A 14,736-nucleotide genomic window follows, 5' to 3' on the forward strand; every position below is an offset into this window, starting at 1 on the left:
TACGAAAAAGAAGGCTTGGGAGTAGAAAGACATAGGGCCATACTAACGAGAGGTAAAAATAGGGGAGGAGGAAATGGGGAGGGACGGGAGAGTACGTTGTAGCTAGACTGGAAGATAGGGTTCGTAAATATTGAAGGATTATTAAATCAAGTTAGGTAATGAGGAGGTTAAAAAAATGGTTGAAAGTTTTGACCTTGTGGCGCTTTTAGAGACGTGGCTTGAAACTGGGGAGGTGATAAAATGGAATGGGTATGAAGTCAAGTATAAAAACAAAAGAGCACAGCAAGGGTACAACACCGGGATGGATAGTGTTATTAATAAAAGAAGGGATTAGTGAACTAATGGAGGACACTGAAAATTAGATGGAAGAGGTAGTTCGGACCAAGTTCAGTATGGGGAAGGTACAAGGGAGACTAAAGAAGATGTTCGGCTTTTGCATATTTTCACCCTCAGATCTCTGCTTACGCTAACGATTTTTTTTATTTTTTTTTTGAGGATTTAGTATTGGAAACACGTATCATAAGGGGGAAATTTGATGAAGATGTAATGTTGTTATTTGCTGACTGGAACGCTAGAATAGGTGAACTTTGCCATGTATACAGCCAAGAGGACGAGATGACAATGAGGGGAGAAAGATGAAGTGCAGATAAAGAGAGGAATGGTTATGGGTCAAAAGTTCTGGAATCATGCACCGCAAGGAAATTTTATATTTTGAATGGCTGGTGGGAAAAGGATACGGGGGGAGGCTGACATTCATTGCAACGCAGGGTGGGAGTATTATTGACTTAGTAATGAACTCGGAAGACATGTTAGAGGGAATTAAGAAGATGGAGATAAGTGACTGGGCGTAATCCCATCATGTAACGGTCTGGGTGATGATAGAAAAACGCGAGGGAGATGTAGAGGGGGAAGAAAAGAGGTTTGTCGGGAAAGACAAGAGTTATGTGAAATATAGGTGGACGGTAAAGGTAAAACAGAAATTAGAGACCTTTATAGAAAATGAGCTGGAATTAATTAGGTGTGGATGGGAGGGTGCTTTAAGAGAAGATAACATTGACAGAATACGCTATTAAAAGGGTAGCACAGGCGGATAGAGACACGAGAAGGAAGAAGAGGTGTAACAAGGTTGGTACAACAAGGGGTGTAAATAATTAAGGAAGTTAGTCATGAAGTCCCTAAAAGAGTTCAGGAAGAGGGAGGGAGTATAGAAAGAGAAGCGTTCTGTAATATAAGAAAAGAATACAAACTAAAAATGGCCCAGAGGAAGAAACTTTGAATGAGAGAACAAGCCGAGTTAATAAATAGGGAGTGTAAGTTGAATCAAACTGAAAGAGTATGGAACAGAATAAATAAAATTAGTAACGGGGGGAAGAGGGATGATAAACCGAGTATTGATTGCGACCAATGGGTAGACTATTTTCGAGAATTATTAGGAGAAGGCAAATGGAATCAGGGGAAGAGTGAAGTGGCCTTAGGGAGAGTCATACAGGTTCGGATACATGAACTTGATAAAGACGTTACGAGAGAGGAAGTGATAGGGGTGATAGGTAATCTTAGGAGTAGGTCAGCGGGGGTAAGCAATGGTATTAACAACGTTTCTGGAAGGAAATTGACAAGTACGGGCAGATGATAGAAGGCATGGTTAAACTTTTTATCAGGATCTTCGAGGGGGAAGGTATCAAAAAGAGTGGGAAATAGGGATCATATGTCCAATTTATAAAAAGGAAGGTAGCAAAAATCTACCAAGGAATTATAGAGAAATTGCTTTACTGGATTCATTGAGTAAGGTTTATACAGGATTATTAGCGAACAGATTAAGAGACTGGGCGGAGAGGCAGTCGATATTGACAATCTTTCAAGGTGGTTTTAGGAAGGGCAGAAGGACGACATATAGGCCTAGTGTAAATGACAGTAAAAATGATCCTGGAAAATATTTGGATAGGAAAGGGGGTAAAGTGTATCTAGCGGCCATAGATTTTGAAAAAGCGTTCGATACGGTAAGTAGAAGAGCGTTAATAGAAAAACTAGGGAAGATGGGCGTGTCAAGGAAGATTATCTGAGCGATCCAAGCGTTATACGAGAAGGTATATTATTGTATTCGATTGGAAGAAAATTTGGTGTGCAGTCAGATCGAATGTAAGGTGGGGCTTAAGTAGGTATGTAAGTTATCGCCGATTTTATTTCTACTATTCATTAATGACATTCTTCAAGCTCACGGAGAAAATAACTGGGCGGTGCCGGCGGTAAAGGGACATTCAGGGCCAATATTTCAGGTTCCCTATGGGAATCAACATCTATATCCTCTGATGGCTAAGTAGGCATCAATTTTGGTAATGTGACAAAGTCTGTCATAGTGCATTGGCACTGCTGGTGGCTCCAAGTAGCCTACCCAGTGGCCTCCACGGTATGTACTAGCCATGCGTCTTGGTGGGTGTGTTAAGTACCAACTGATGAGCCCAACTTAGCACACGGGGCGAAACGCTGGCAACTAGGAATGAGTTAGCTGGAAAATTGATAATGTCCAATAACGGACCATTTATATTGGTAATATAAATTTACTCATTCGGGACAAATATTTCAGGTTTCCTATGGGAATCAACATCTACATCATCTGATGGCTAAGTAGGCATCAATTTTGGTAATGTGACAAAGTCTGTCATAGTGCATTGGCACTGCTGGTGGCTCCAAGTAGCCTACGCAGTGGCCTCCACGGTATGCACTAGCCATGCGTCTTGGTGGGTGTGCTAAGTACCAACTGATGAGCCCAACTTAGCACATGAGAGCGAAACGCTGGCAACCAGGAATGAGTTAGCTGGAAAATTTATAATGTCCAATAACGGACCATTATATTGGTATTTTAAGATAGAGTGTTGTAACAAACTCAGCAGACTGAAGAAGCGGTGTGTTTGTGTCAGCAAGCCTGGGGCAGTAGGATAGGTCAGGATAATGAGAGAGCAGACACGTCGAGCATATTGTAATATGGCTCAATGAGAGTGGCTGCTTACTCAGAAGCGTGATGTGGTAGGGAGAAGGGAATAGACAGGTATTGCTGACCCAAACAGGATGGAGGGTGTGACCGGTGGGCTATTTTTTGTTTTGTTTGCCGAAAGGTATTTATTTTCTTTATGCCGTGTTGCCATAACAATCGTTCTCCGAATAGGAGCTTAATTTTTGTTTTGTTTTGCCGTTGCTTTATTGTATGCCGTGATACCATGGCTTTCCGTTCTCCAATTAGAAGCTTAATTTTGTTTTGTTTTTGTTAGTTTTGTAGCTCATTATTTTCTCAATTGTTTGGGTTGGAGTGTTAATGTGTTCTTTGTAATGATCGAATGGTTTAACCACTGTAAGATGTGGAGGAAATAAACAAATAAATAAATAAATAAATAAATAGTTTTAGTAGGTAAATATATTCACTAACGTGCATTTTCTAGGTGGCAAAAATCATACTTTCTCTTCGTATAGAAGAAACTTTGGTAAAAAAGGTTAGTTTTACATCATTCGTGTACACAAATCTACATGTATATAGGCTATATAAAATCCCTAATTATGTCCGTCATTCACAGCGATATTGAAGAAATGAGGTTTCAACAGCTGAAACTGGTATCAGTTGACTAGAAAAATATAATGAACCACTCACGACCACGACTTTTGTACTTTTTAAAAAGAAAAATGCAATTCAATCAGCGAAGTTATTATCGGATTCGCAATGATGCTGTCGGTGTGTATCTGATGGTATGAGGTCGAACTACGCACATCGAGATTTCTGTTGCCTTCCACAGATACTGTATATGGAGAAAACTGGAATGTTGGAGAGTTAAACTGGTACCAGATATGGGCTACAAGAATGATGCAATGAAGACCATCGTACTTGAACTATTTAGTGAAAAATGCTATCTTTCAGTGAAATGAATGAATCATTCTTTTCCATTTAAGTCTGTCGATAAGCACGAAATTCAGAAGCCCACCCGGTGGCCATGGTCGTTAATGCATCAAGTTTATCCAGTCTGACACCCGAGGTTAGCCAGTTCGAGTTCCGTATGTTGAACATATTCTTACCATCAGAATGTTGACCGGCAGAAGTCTGGGTTAAATTCCAAACCTCTCCGCAATGCTGATATGAAGGGAGGACAATATGACGTTGATGGTGATTCGTTTCGGGCAGTTGTATGTAGTTTTCACAAGAGTATGCAATCCATGCACGACAAAGTCCAAGTACGAGCTACAATCGCACTCAATACGGTTTGTAACGAAATACTACAATACCTGTTTTGATTCCAGTCGAATGTTGTATAAAACCTGGAAAGTGTAACTTTTATTCGTAAGATACAGTTTTAGTCCATTTAGAATTTCTAATTACTTTATAGATAGTAATTTCGACTGTCGATGACAGGCTTATGTACTAGTAAATGTATAGATTCCATTATTAGGCAGCAAATTTACCTATTTCATTATGTCTACTTACATGTTGTTGCATAAAGTCGGATTAGAATCAATTCACCGACCAAGTGGTTGTGCGGGTTTCGTCACGTAGCTATGAGCTTGCATTCGGGAGATGGTGTGTTCAAACCCCCGAAGATGGTTTTCCGTGGTTTCCCATTTTCACATCAGGCAAATGTTGGAACTGTGCCTTAAGTAAGGCCAAGATCGTTTACTTCCCACTCCTAGCCCTTTCCTATCCCATCCTCACCATAAGACCTATCTCTGTCGGTGCGACGTTAAGAAATTTGTTTTTAAATAATAAAATCATTTTATCTTCACACTCCAATAAACTATAACAATTCACTCACATTCATAAATATAAATTACAGTAACGTTTATTTTATCAAGTTATGTGCCTCTGTTCCCAGACGTAGTGTTTAAAGTGCACTATATCTTTTCGTAGGGGCTGGAGCAATCATGTTACTCTCAATTGATCTGTCTCAGTCTAACCCTTGGCTTTGACAATATGAAAGTGACTGAGGTATGAGCGATTCCAGTAATGCCAATCCTTATGCAGCCAATCCCTGCTATGAATGGTGCGAAAATGTTGCTCATAGGGTCGGTTGATGAATGCATTTCAGTGGGCTTGGCAGACTGATATGTAGTATCAACTTCTGGCACAGTGAGAAGAGCAACAGAAAACTTCCTCACTCCTCATATCCCTAGTACGCCTGTTCGGTGATGCCTAGGATATCTCTGACAGCTGATCGTGGAACTGTTGAGGATCCAACCAGCCCTGGGGCTGAGGACTTAACATACATATCAATTTATATAGTTTATAATATATTTCCATAAAACTTTCGAGGTTGAAATGTTAGAATAAAAAACTCGCGAGATCACGATTTAATTCTTATTTTATTTTTACAATGTGCTGCATATCGCACCGATACAGATAAGTCTTACAGGAACGATGGGAGAGGAACGGGCTAGGAGTGGGAAGGAAACGGCCATGGCCATATTTAATGTACAGCCCATGGCCATATTTAAGGTACAGCCTGGTGTGAAAATGGGCAACCTCTAAGATCCCTTAACTTATGGACGTGAGTGTATAACAAGCACTAGATGATACTGTGTACGTGATCTTACTCAGATACGAGTGTATTAAAACAGTGAACATTACTAGGAGAACATTCTAAGGGGTGGCTTATTTGCGGCACTTTTTTGTATCTAGAAAGAAAAACTAATGCTTATAATACTATTCCATAGATCATTAATAATAATAATAATAATAATTGAAGGACAGTAATAAATGAAGTCATCGAATGTACCTCGATTGGCTGGCAGATAAATCAAGTAGATTATCAAGATCTCATAATACTTCGTAACTTGTCATTACACACCATACAGTTGTAGAACGACCATTTATTATTATTATTATTATTATTATTATTATTATTATTATTATTATTATTATTATTATTATTATTATTATTATACTGTTATCAGTGTCTACTTATTTTAGAGGAAATCTCCTTAACCTTATCGTACGCATGATTCTACTAGCACTGAGCGTGTTGACCGTGTGGTTAGGGTCGTGCAACTGTGAGCTTGCATTCGGGAGATGGTGGGTTCGACTGTCGTGGTAGTGGTAATGATTTTAAGAGGAAGTTAAACTGAGCAACCATCTTCTAGTAACACTAATCAGAGGAAAATATGGAACGGGTCCGACACTTTGAAATGTGGAGCTACCGGCCAAAGAAAGGCAAGGGCTACGAAGGGCGTGAAGGACTCTTTAGCCCTCGGAACCTCATAGTGTCGGGGTCGGAAAAGAACAATAATTGACCAAGGGAGATCGAACAGGATAGATGAAAAGGAGTAGCTAAGAGCACAAGTAAGTGGAAGCAATGTCAGGACTCAGCTAAGAGTCCCGTGGTCGCAAACCCACGCTCTCAAATTAAGAGTCCTTGGAGCCCCTTCTAGTTGCCTCTTACGACAGGCAGCGGATACCATGGGTGTCATTCTACTACCTCTACCCACAGGGGTGAGCTGTTAAAGTCTGCAGTTCGCGCAGCTGTGCGCTTGCATCCGGGAAATAGTAGGTTCGAGCCCCACTGTCGGCAGCCTTGACGATGGTTTTCCGTGGATTCCCATTTTCACATCCGGCAAATGATGGGGCTGTACCTTAATTAAGGCCACGGCCGCTTCCTTACCACTCCTAGGCATTTACCATGTCATCGTCACCATATGACCTATCTGCGTCGGTATGACGTAAAACAAATGGAAGTGGGGAAAGTCTGCAGTACACTGTAGTATATGGCAAGATTGAGCACCACGCGGCACATTTATTTGAAGCGAGTTCTACTAGCCGCCGTGCTGGCTCGACTGTCGACCAATAGCAGATGGCCTTTGACCAATAGCATGCTTGCCTCGTCAATGACAGACTCCACGTGGACTCCAGTAAGAATTTCAGAAGCGTGCCGGTCGTTAAGAAGAAATTCTCATAGTTGAGCACCGAAATAAGACGAAGGTTTTTGTTTAACAGGTGTTTGAAACTGCTAATCGACAAAACGAAATGAATCTTTCCAATGGTATTCTCTTTCCTCACAGCTAGGGTGACCAACTCTAAATTTTCAAATGGAGGACAGACTCCTAATAAAAGGAGGACTTTTAATAAAAATGTTCTAAAAATGGAGGACAAATGGAATTTTAATATTTACATGCAAAATTTAATATTACATACGTTATAACTTTTATGTTGATGAAGATGCTGAGTTATAGCTATTTTATGCTGATAATTATAGACTGCAGCCACTTTCGACAGCAAAGATGAATTATTTTCTTGTAATAAATAATTGTAAAACTCTCCAGAGAAATAAAACTGACAAATTTTAAGCTGCTCACTAAATGTTTCAATGTCAGGGCTATATTTGAAAAACTCACTCCACTGCTTATCTAATGTTGTTTGTTTATCAATTTCGAAACTCCTAGTGTAATTCTGAACATTGCAAAATTGGTCATAAAGTTTAGAATCGTCTATCTCCACACCTTTAGATTGCAAATACTCGAGACAAGGAAGAACATCTTCGAACTGAATGTCTTTCATACTATGAAGCTTCATCCATAGGAAACACTTAAATTCTTCCATCATAGGGTTACACCACTTTAACAGGTATTGAATGCACGTTTCATAAAAACCAACAACATGTTCTGCAAATGCAATGTATTCTCTTTCGAAGACATTTTCGATTAAGGATTTCAGAGACTTTTTATTTTAAGAGGTATAAATTTATTTTCCATCCTATCATTCAGTGTGGCCAGAGTTGAAACTAATATATCACACACTTCTGCTATAGAGAGCGTTTCTTTTTCAATGTATGACATTTTGTTGTGAAAAATGAGCATAGTGGAATGAACAAACCACAGGTAAAGCTCAGAAAACTCGTTTTCAAAAAAGGACCTGTTTATAGCAGGGACATAATTTGAAGGCTGAGAAAGAAAGTACGACTTTAGAATTGCAAACAGTTTTAGAATTCTTTCTACTGCAGGAAACAAACTTAATCACCTTGTTTTGCTGTTCATAATTTATTTCAACAAACTCGCAGAATTCCTTGAGTTGTTCAGTGCGAATTGTATAGATATGGAAATAATTGAAGATTTTTAAAATTATACTCTCTACATCAACTGGCAGTACATCAGCACCTCGTTGCAAACAATTATGCAGTACATGTGCTGGGCATCCAACCCCGAGTATATGTTCATTTAGTTTACATTTAAGTGCTGAAAATACGTTTTTGCCTTCTCTTCGATTAGCCCCTCCAAAATTTACATTTGCATTGTCTCCACTAAAAGCAACGCATTTAGCAGAAATATTATGCTTCTTTAAAGTATCGGAAATATAATTGGATATTGTCTCTGAAGTTTCATTAGGACATGTTTGTAGTTCTAAGACTTTTGTTTGAATAACATTTTCTTTATAGTCGAAATATTGTATAACAATAGGAAGAAGTTTCAAAGCCCCATGGTTGCTAGCATCAGTACCCACTCCGAACAAAGGAATACTATTATTCAATGTTTTAGGATAATGTCAATGGAATGAGGGGCGATTACATTATTTATGATAGCTTCAATTTTGGTTCTAGCGCATGATATTTTCAATGTTTTAGGATAATGTCAATGGAATGAGGGGCGATTACATTATTTATGATAGCTTCAATTTTGGTTCTAGCGCATGATATTTTGTTAGCAATCTCAGAATCTGCAAACAGAACTTTATCCAACTTTGATGTGCAGTCCATAGACCTATACGACTGATGGTGAGAAACATTGAGATATGCCAATGTTGCCTCTGTTGCCCGAACTTTCCTGTCTAGTGGGGAATTTTTAATCGGGAAAAAGGAATCAATATTACTGCTAGAAGAACTGCTTTTAATTGTTTTTCTATGCTTTTCACTAGCAATATGTCTCTCGAGATCACCTGCACCTTTGTTTCCAACAGTTACATAACAGTGACAAATATAACATTTCGCCTCACTTTCGTTACGTTCCTCTCTAAAACACGGGTACTTCTGTTTGAGTTCCTCCGAGAACTTACATTTCCTCTTTTGTGTCTCGCCTTTTTAGTGATGACATACTGATATTATTCAAATTTCATAATAAAATCACAAACACTCCACTCACTCAGAGGGTCTGAATCCAACTAGCACAAAAACAAAACTACGTAATACCGCAGCCAGCATTACTTGACTGATGAATCCCCGCCGAGAATTCCCCGGCCCCGAACGAATACGTTCAGATCACTGGGGCGGTGTCACCACTTTGGTGACAGGCTCTTCAGACAGCTCTAACTGATATGATGTATTATTAAGTGAGTAAATGACGTAGTCTGATAGGGGCATCCAGAATATGGACTGAGATAGAGGAAGTGCAACAAAAATAGCTTTGCAACAAAGAAAACAATAGGAAACTGAATGAATAAGAATGCAGTATGTTAAAAGCCGGACATTTAATAGCAAATAATAAATGCCTGCCGGACAGAGGACAAGCATGAAAAAAGGAGGACATGTCCGGCGTTTCCATAAAATACTTTGCATCATGTTATATTAGGGTTATGTACTATTTTAACTAGCTCATATCAAGCACTGAAAATTTGCTGGGCTTGTTCCTTTTTTTAAAACATAAGTGAGAGCTGGCTGGACAGCGTCTACGGATAGCGCGGTCCTCGGCGCCAACTGAGTTCACCGCTACCTTAAAACGGACGTGCTTGTGAAAGCAGAACATGTTTTTATACGGAATAAGGCGCGTCCCGCGTCCCATGCGAACTGCTATTGCAGCTCAACACTTTAATTCATTCGTTGCTTACGTGATTAGTAATACTTCTCATTGCATATTTCGCAGAGATCCCTCTTGGTCCATACCCTATCAATTGCTCCATTGCCCGTAGTGCAATGCAGTTTCCTTTCGTGCAACGAGTGCTGCACTTCAAGGATGCCATGTTCGTTATACAACGGCTCTGTCGACTATATTGTTCATATATGTTAATAAGCTATTCTCTATGGGAAAATCTATACGAGAAAGGTGTGCTAATTAGCTCTCTTCCAAACAAACTTGAAAGGGCTGTTGAATTTGAGGGGTACGGTACCTCTCGGCTGTGAGACAAGTTTCCTTCGTTATCGTTCTACAAGTGTACGTGCGTATACGTCATTGATCAATTTTAAAAATCGCATTCAGAAGCATTCTCTTTCCCTTTTGCAAGCATTTGTGAAGAGAAAGAGAAGAGCGAAGTCAAAAATTGAAATACTCTAATTATACGTAGTTCGCTTTCGCACAATGAGTGCTACCCTTGGTATTGCTCCCCCTGTGTGTGGGGGCGGTAGAATAACACCCAAGGTATCCCCTGCCTGCCGTAAGAGGTGACTAAAAGGGGCCTCAGGGGCTCTGAGCTTTGGAGCGTGGGTTGGCGACCACGGGGCTCTCAGCTGAGTCCTGGCATTGCTTCCACTTACTTGTGCCAGGCTCCTCACTTTCATCTATCTTATCCGACCTCCCTTTGCCAACTCTTGCTCTTTTCAGACCCCGACGGTATTACGTATGGAGGCCTAGGAAGTCTTTAATTTTCATGCCCTTCGTGGTCCTTGTCTTCCTTTGACCGATACCTTCATTTTTCGAAGTGTCGAACCCCTTGCGTTCTTTCTTTCTGATTAGTGTTATATAGAGGATGGTTGCCTAGTTGTACTTCCTCTTAAAGCAATAATCACCACCACCACCACCTTGGTATTGCCCAAAAATAAATATGTTGTAACTTCATCTTCCAGAACTATTATTGATATTATTTGCTTGCTGACGTACTGTGTTGTCCTCGAATATAAAGTGTGCTGTAACGTGGTCGATACGGTGCAATGTAGCATTTTTTTGTGATATGCTGAGCTTGAAACTTACACAACATGCAGTTGCGCATAGAGGAAAATGAAGTTGAATTTTTCCATTCGAAAATACTTCAATGTAAAATACCTACTTTCTTTATCTGTTATTGTTACTTTCTATAATCTCGAGCTGACTGACTAAAGGTAGACTAACCGAGCGAGTTGGCAATACGGTTAGAGTCGCACAGCCGTGAGCTTGCATTCAGCATATGATGGTTCGAATATCATTGTCGGTAGACCTGAAGATGGTTTTCCGTGGTTTCCCATTCTCACACCAGGCATGCTGGGGTTGTTCCTTAATTAAGGCCACGGTCGCTACCTTCCCAATCCTAGGTCCTTCCCCATCCGTCACCGAAAACTTCGATGAATTAGTGTGACGTTAAACCAGTAGCAAAAAATAAAGTTGCACTGATTCGGACATTTTTGAATCCAGTCTGCCATTGGCCATAGTTCGGGATCTGTACAACCATCATTATTTATTCTTACGTTTACAGCAGCAACGACTATGTTTGTTTCTTCTTGTACATTATTACTGCGCATGGACTTGCTTGAAATGGAATTTGTGACGATTCCGTATTTTCCCCTTTCCTTCGCAATTTATTTTCCCCTTCGACTTCGCTACCGATCTGAAAAGTGTTGTTAGTTTTGGGACTGTATGGATACCTTTGACTATTCCTTCATTTTCTTATGCTTGGCAAAACGACTTTTGTAACATTGCATCATACAGAGGGGCAGCGAAGGAGAGTCGTGTGTGTGTGTGTGGGGGGGGGGGGGGTGAGCACTTATGCCTTTGACTCGCCTACAAATTTTGACAATTTCCAAACTAGACCAAGACTGTAACACAACATAATCTTCCTTCTCTTTTACTATCACCTTTGCCACATTCTAGTGGGGTCGCGGGTGCGATCTGCGTCGCATATGTGGAGTTAGCCCTGCTTTACGGCCAGGTGCCCTTTCGACGCCTACCCCAGGTAGAGAGAGATGTATACATGACTGCAAGTTTCTATAGTGGTTGTTAGTGTGATGCGTTGTGTGCATATGAAGAGGACAATGTTAGGACAAACAAACACACCCAGTCCACAAGTTAGAAGAATTAAACAGACGCGATTACATTCCCTGACCTGGCCGGGAATCGAACCCGAGGGACTCTGAACCTAAGGCCTCGACGTTGACCATTCAGTCAAGGAGTCGGACAAGGGCCGATGTGTTTTTCACTGTGTGTTTTCCATTATTAATGTACTGTGTACAGTGGTAGAAAATGAGTTGTAACATGGAAATAAAGTGTTCCCGGACCAATGTACATATAATATGTTTTTTCTCCCATGTGTAAGGAATGTGTCCTGAAAAGCTTAGCTGCACCTCTTTGTTACATCCTATATAATATGGCTGGTACTCAACAATCGTTCATTCCTTGTTACTATAAAAGTGTTGCACTGATTGACTGTACTACACTAGTGTCCAAAAGTTAAGCATAATCACTAGGAACGAGGCCATACCGCCTGATAGCAATGTCAGACGGATTGCTGAACAAACATAAGCTGCCTAACACACCATGTCACACGATTTGTCCATAAAAACAGTGTCAGAAAGGTTCTGATAGCTAAGGTACACCATTGACAACAACTAACAAAACTTGGCAATGTCTTCCACAAAAATATATGCTGTTAATAGGGTGTATGGTTACCCCTAACGGCCACACATGCTTCGCAGCGACGTGGCATGCTCTCTATCAGATGGTCCAAGAGCTCTTGTGGCAGTCGATCCCATTCCTCCCAAAGGGCAATGCGAAGGTCTTGGAGGGTCCTTGGTGGAGGCTCACGGGATGCAATTCGCCTCTCCAATGCATTCCAGGCATGTTATATAGGATTCACATTCGCAGACCTCGCTGGCCATTCCATGCGATGAATGTCTTCCTCAGCCAGAAATTCATCCACCAGAGCAGCGCGGTGCGGTCGGGCATTATCGTCCATTAAGAAGAAGTCTGGAACAGCCGCACCTCTGAAGAGTCGATCATGTGGTCTCATCCCTGTATCTCTGAGCGTTAACAATGATCCTCCGACCACCCATGAAGATGTGCTGGTCCGTACGGCCATTCAACATGATGCCGCCTCACACCATGACGCCACCACCACCATACTGGCCCCGTTCCACGATGTTCCTGTGGTTGTATCGGCTACCCGGTTCTCTCCAGATTAATGTGCGACGGGAAACTGAAGTGGGATTCATCTGTGAAGAGCACATGCCTCCATTCATTCATGGTCCAGTTTCGATGTTGAAGGCTCTACAGTAAACCGGCCCGTCTCTGTGCTGGAGTGAGCGGGACGCACACCGCTGGACGTCGGGCAAACAGCCCTGCTGTTCTGAGCCTCTGGTACACAGTTTTCCGGGAAACCGCAACCCCTGAGACGGCTGCAAGCTCCGCCGACAATTATCTTGCAGATGCACTCCGATTTCGTTGGGCGGTTAAGGCCAGATATCGGTCCTGCTGTGGGGTGGTTACCCTTGGTCGACCTGGCACTGGCCTACGACTAACATCTCCTGTGTTTCGAAATCGTCTCCAAAGCCTGATAATTACACTTCGTGGCACATTCAAGGATACGGCGACTTCGGTCTGTGTCTGGCCTGCTTCCAAGCGGCCGAGTATTCTAAACTGCAAAACGGGGTCCAGATGGCGTCGTTATGCCATTATGTTGTCACGTTGGCCACGAGGCTACACACCGCACACTATAGCAGGGCAAACACGACTGAGGGAATATGAGGCGCAGGTACTGGCTGTGTTTACCTTGCGGTTACGCCACTAGTCAAAACAGGGAACACACCTTTCCTATACAGAGCGAACACGTAAAGTTGGTAGGTGCATATGTTGTGCGATTTGCGGTTTTTGTCCCGTTTCCCTGCTTACTCGTAACTTATGCTTAAATTTTGTACACTAGTGTATATCTTAGAGTACTCGAAATAAAAATTTAAAAGGTCTGGTAAACTTTTGAAGGTTCGATTTACTTAATATCAGCTTTAGCACACACAACTTTTGAGCGCAGGTATTACCAACGATACGGTACGTTGGTCAGAAAATCGAGACTGTCATTGTAGTATGAACCAAGTCATGTTAACGCACAGATTAACTACCTCAACGGATCAATGGAAGAGTATCCGAACCATGTTGTTCCCAAGCTCGCAATTTAAACAAAATTAGATTAACTCAGCCATATGAAACTGCTAGTAGATTTCTGCTTCGTTTGTTAGACAGCAACGCAATCGGAATATCGAAATGGATACAGGTCGCCTAGATAACACTATTTCAGACGTCATATAACTCGATAACTGATAACTGAGGCTTTATCAGAATTATCATCATCATCATCGAAAGAAAATTAAGTTTTATGACCGATTTTCTCCAACAGAGCTTCTTGTAATTGAATTAAAAGGGTAATCGACATAACTTAATAAAGCTTTTTATTCTAAGTTCTATCTTCATAGCATTCCCATAAAGTACTCTACATCGAGTCATATTAGTTTACACGCAATTCATATTATATATTATTATAAATTATATTGGGCCGATATGGTTTTCACTTTAACATCGAATAACCTCTCCACTGCCCCTCTACCGAGTTCCATTAAGATTCGAGTGTAGAACAGAGATTATTTCCCTTGTAAGATAAGTCCCTTGATAGTGGAGTAATATTCAACAACATTATCCACCGTAACGAAAGGGGAGAAAACTCAAGAGATACTGTAAACTCCACTCAGGATACCCCTTGTCAATTACAAGAATATGAATCATGTAGTATTACAACAACAGTTATTTTCATAATTACAGGCTAGCTCTACAATGTGATCCATATCTTTCAAACTTAAAATAATTTCAATGCATTGACTTGAAAACTAATGCTGAAAA

This window comes from Anabrus simplex, chromosome 1 (assembly GCF_040414725.1).
Source record: "Anabrus simplex isolate iqAnaSimp1 chromosome 1, ASM4041472v1, whole genome shotgun sequence".
In the NCBI taxonomy this organism is placed as follows: domain Eukaryota; kingdom Metazoa; phylum Arthropoda; class Insecta; order Orthoptera; family Tettigoniidae; genus Anabrus; species Anabrus simplex.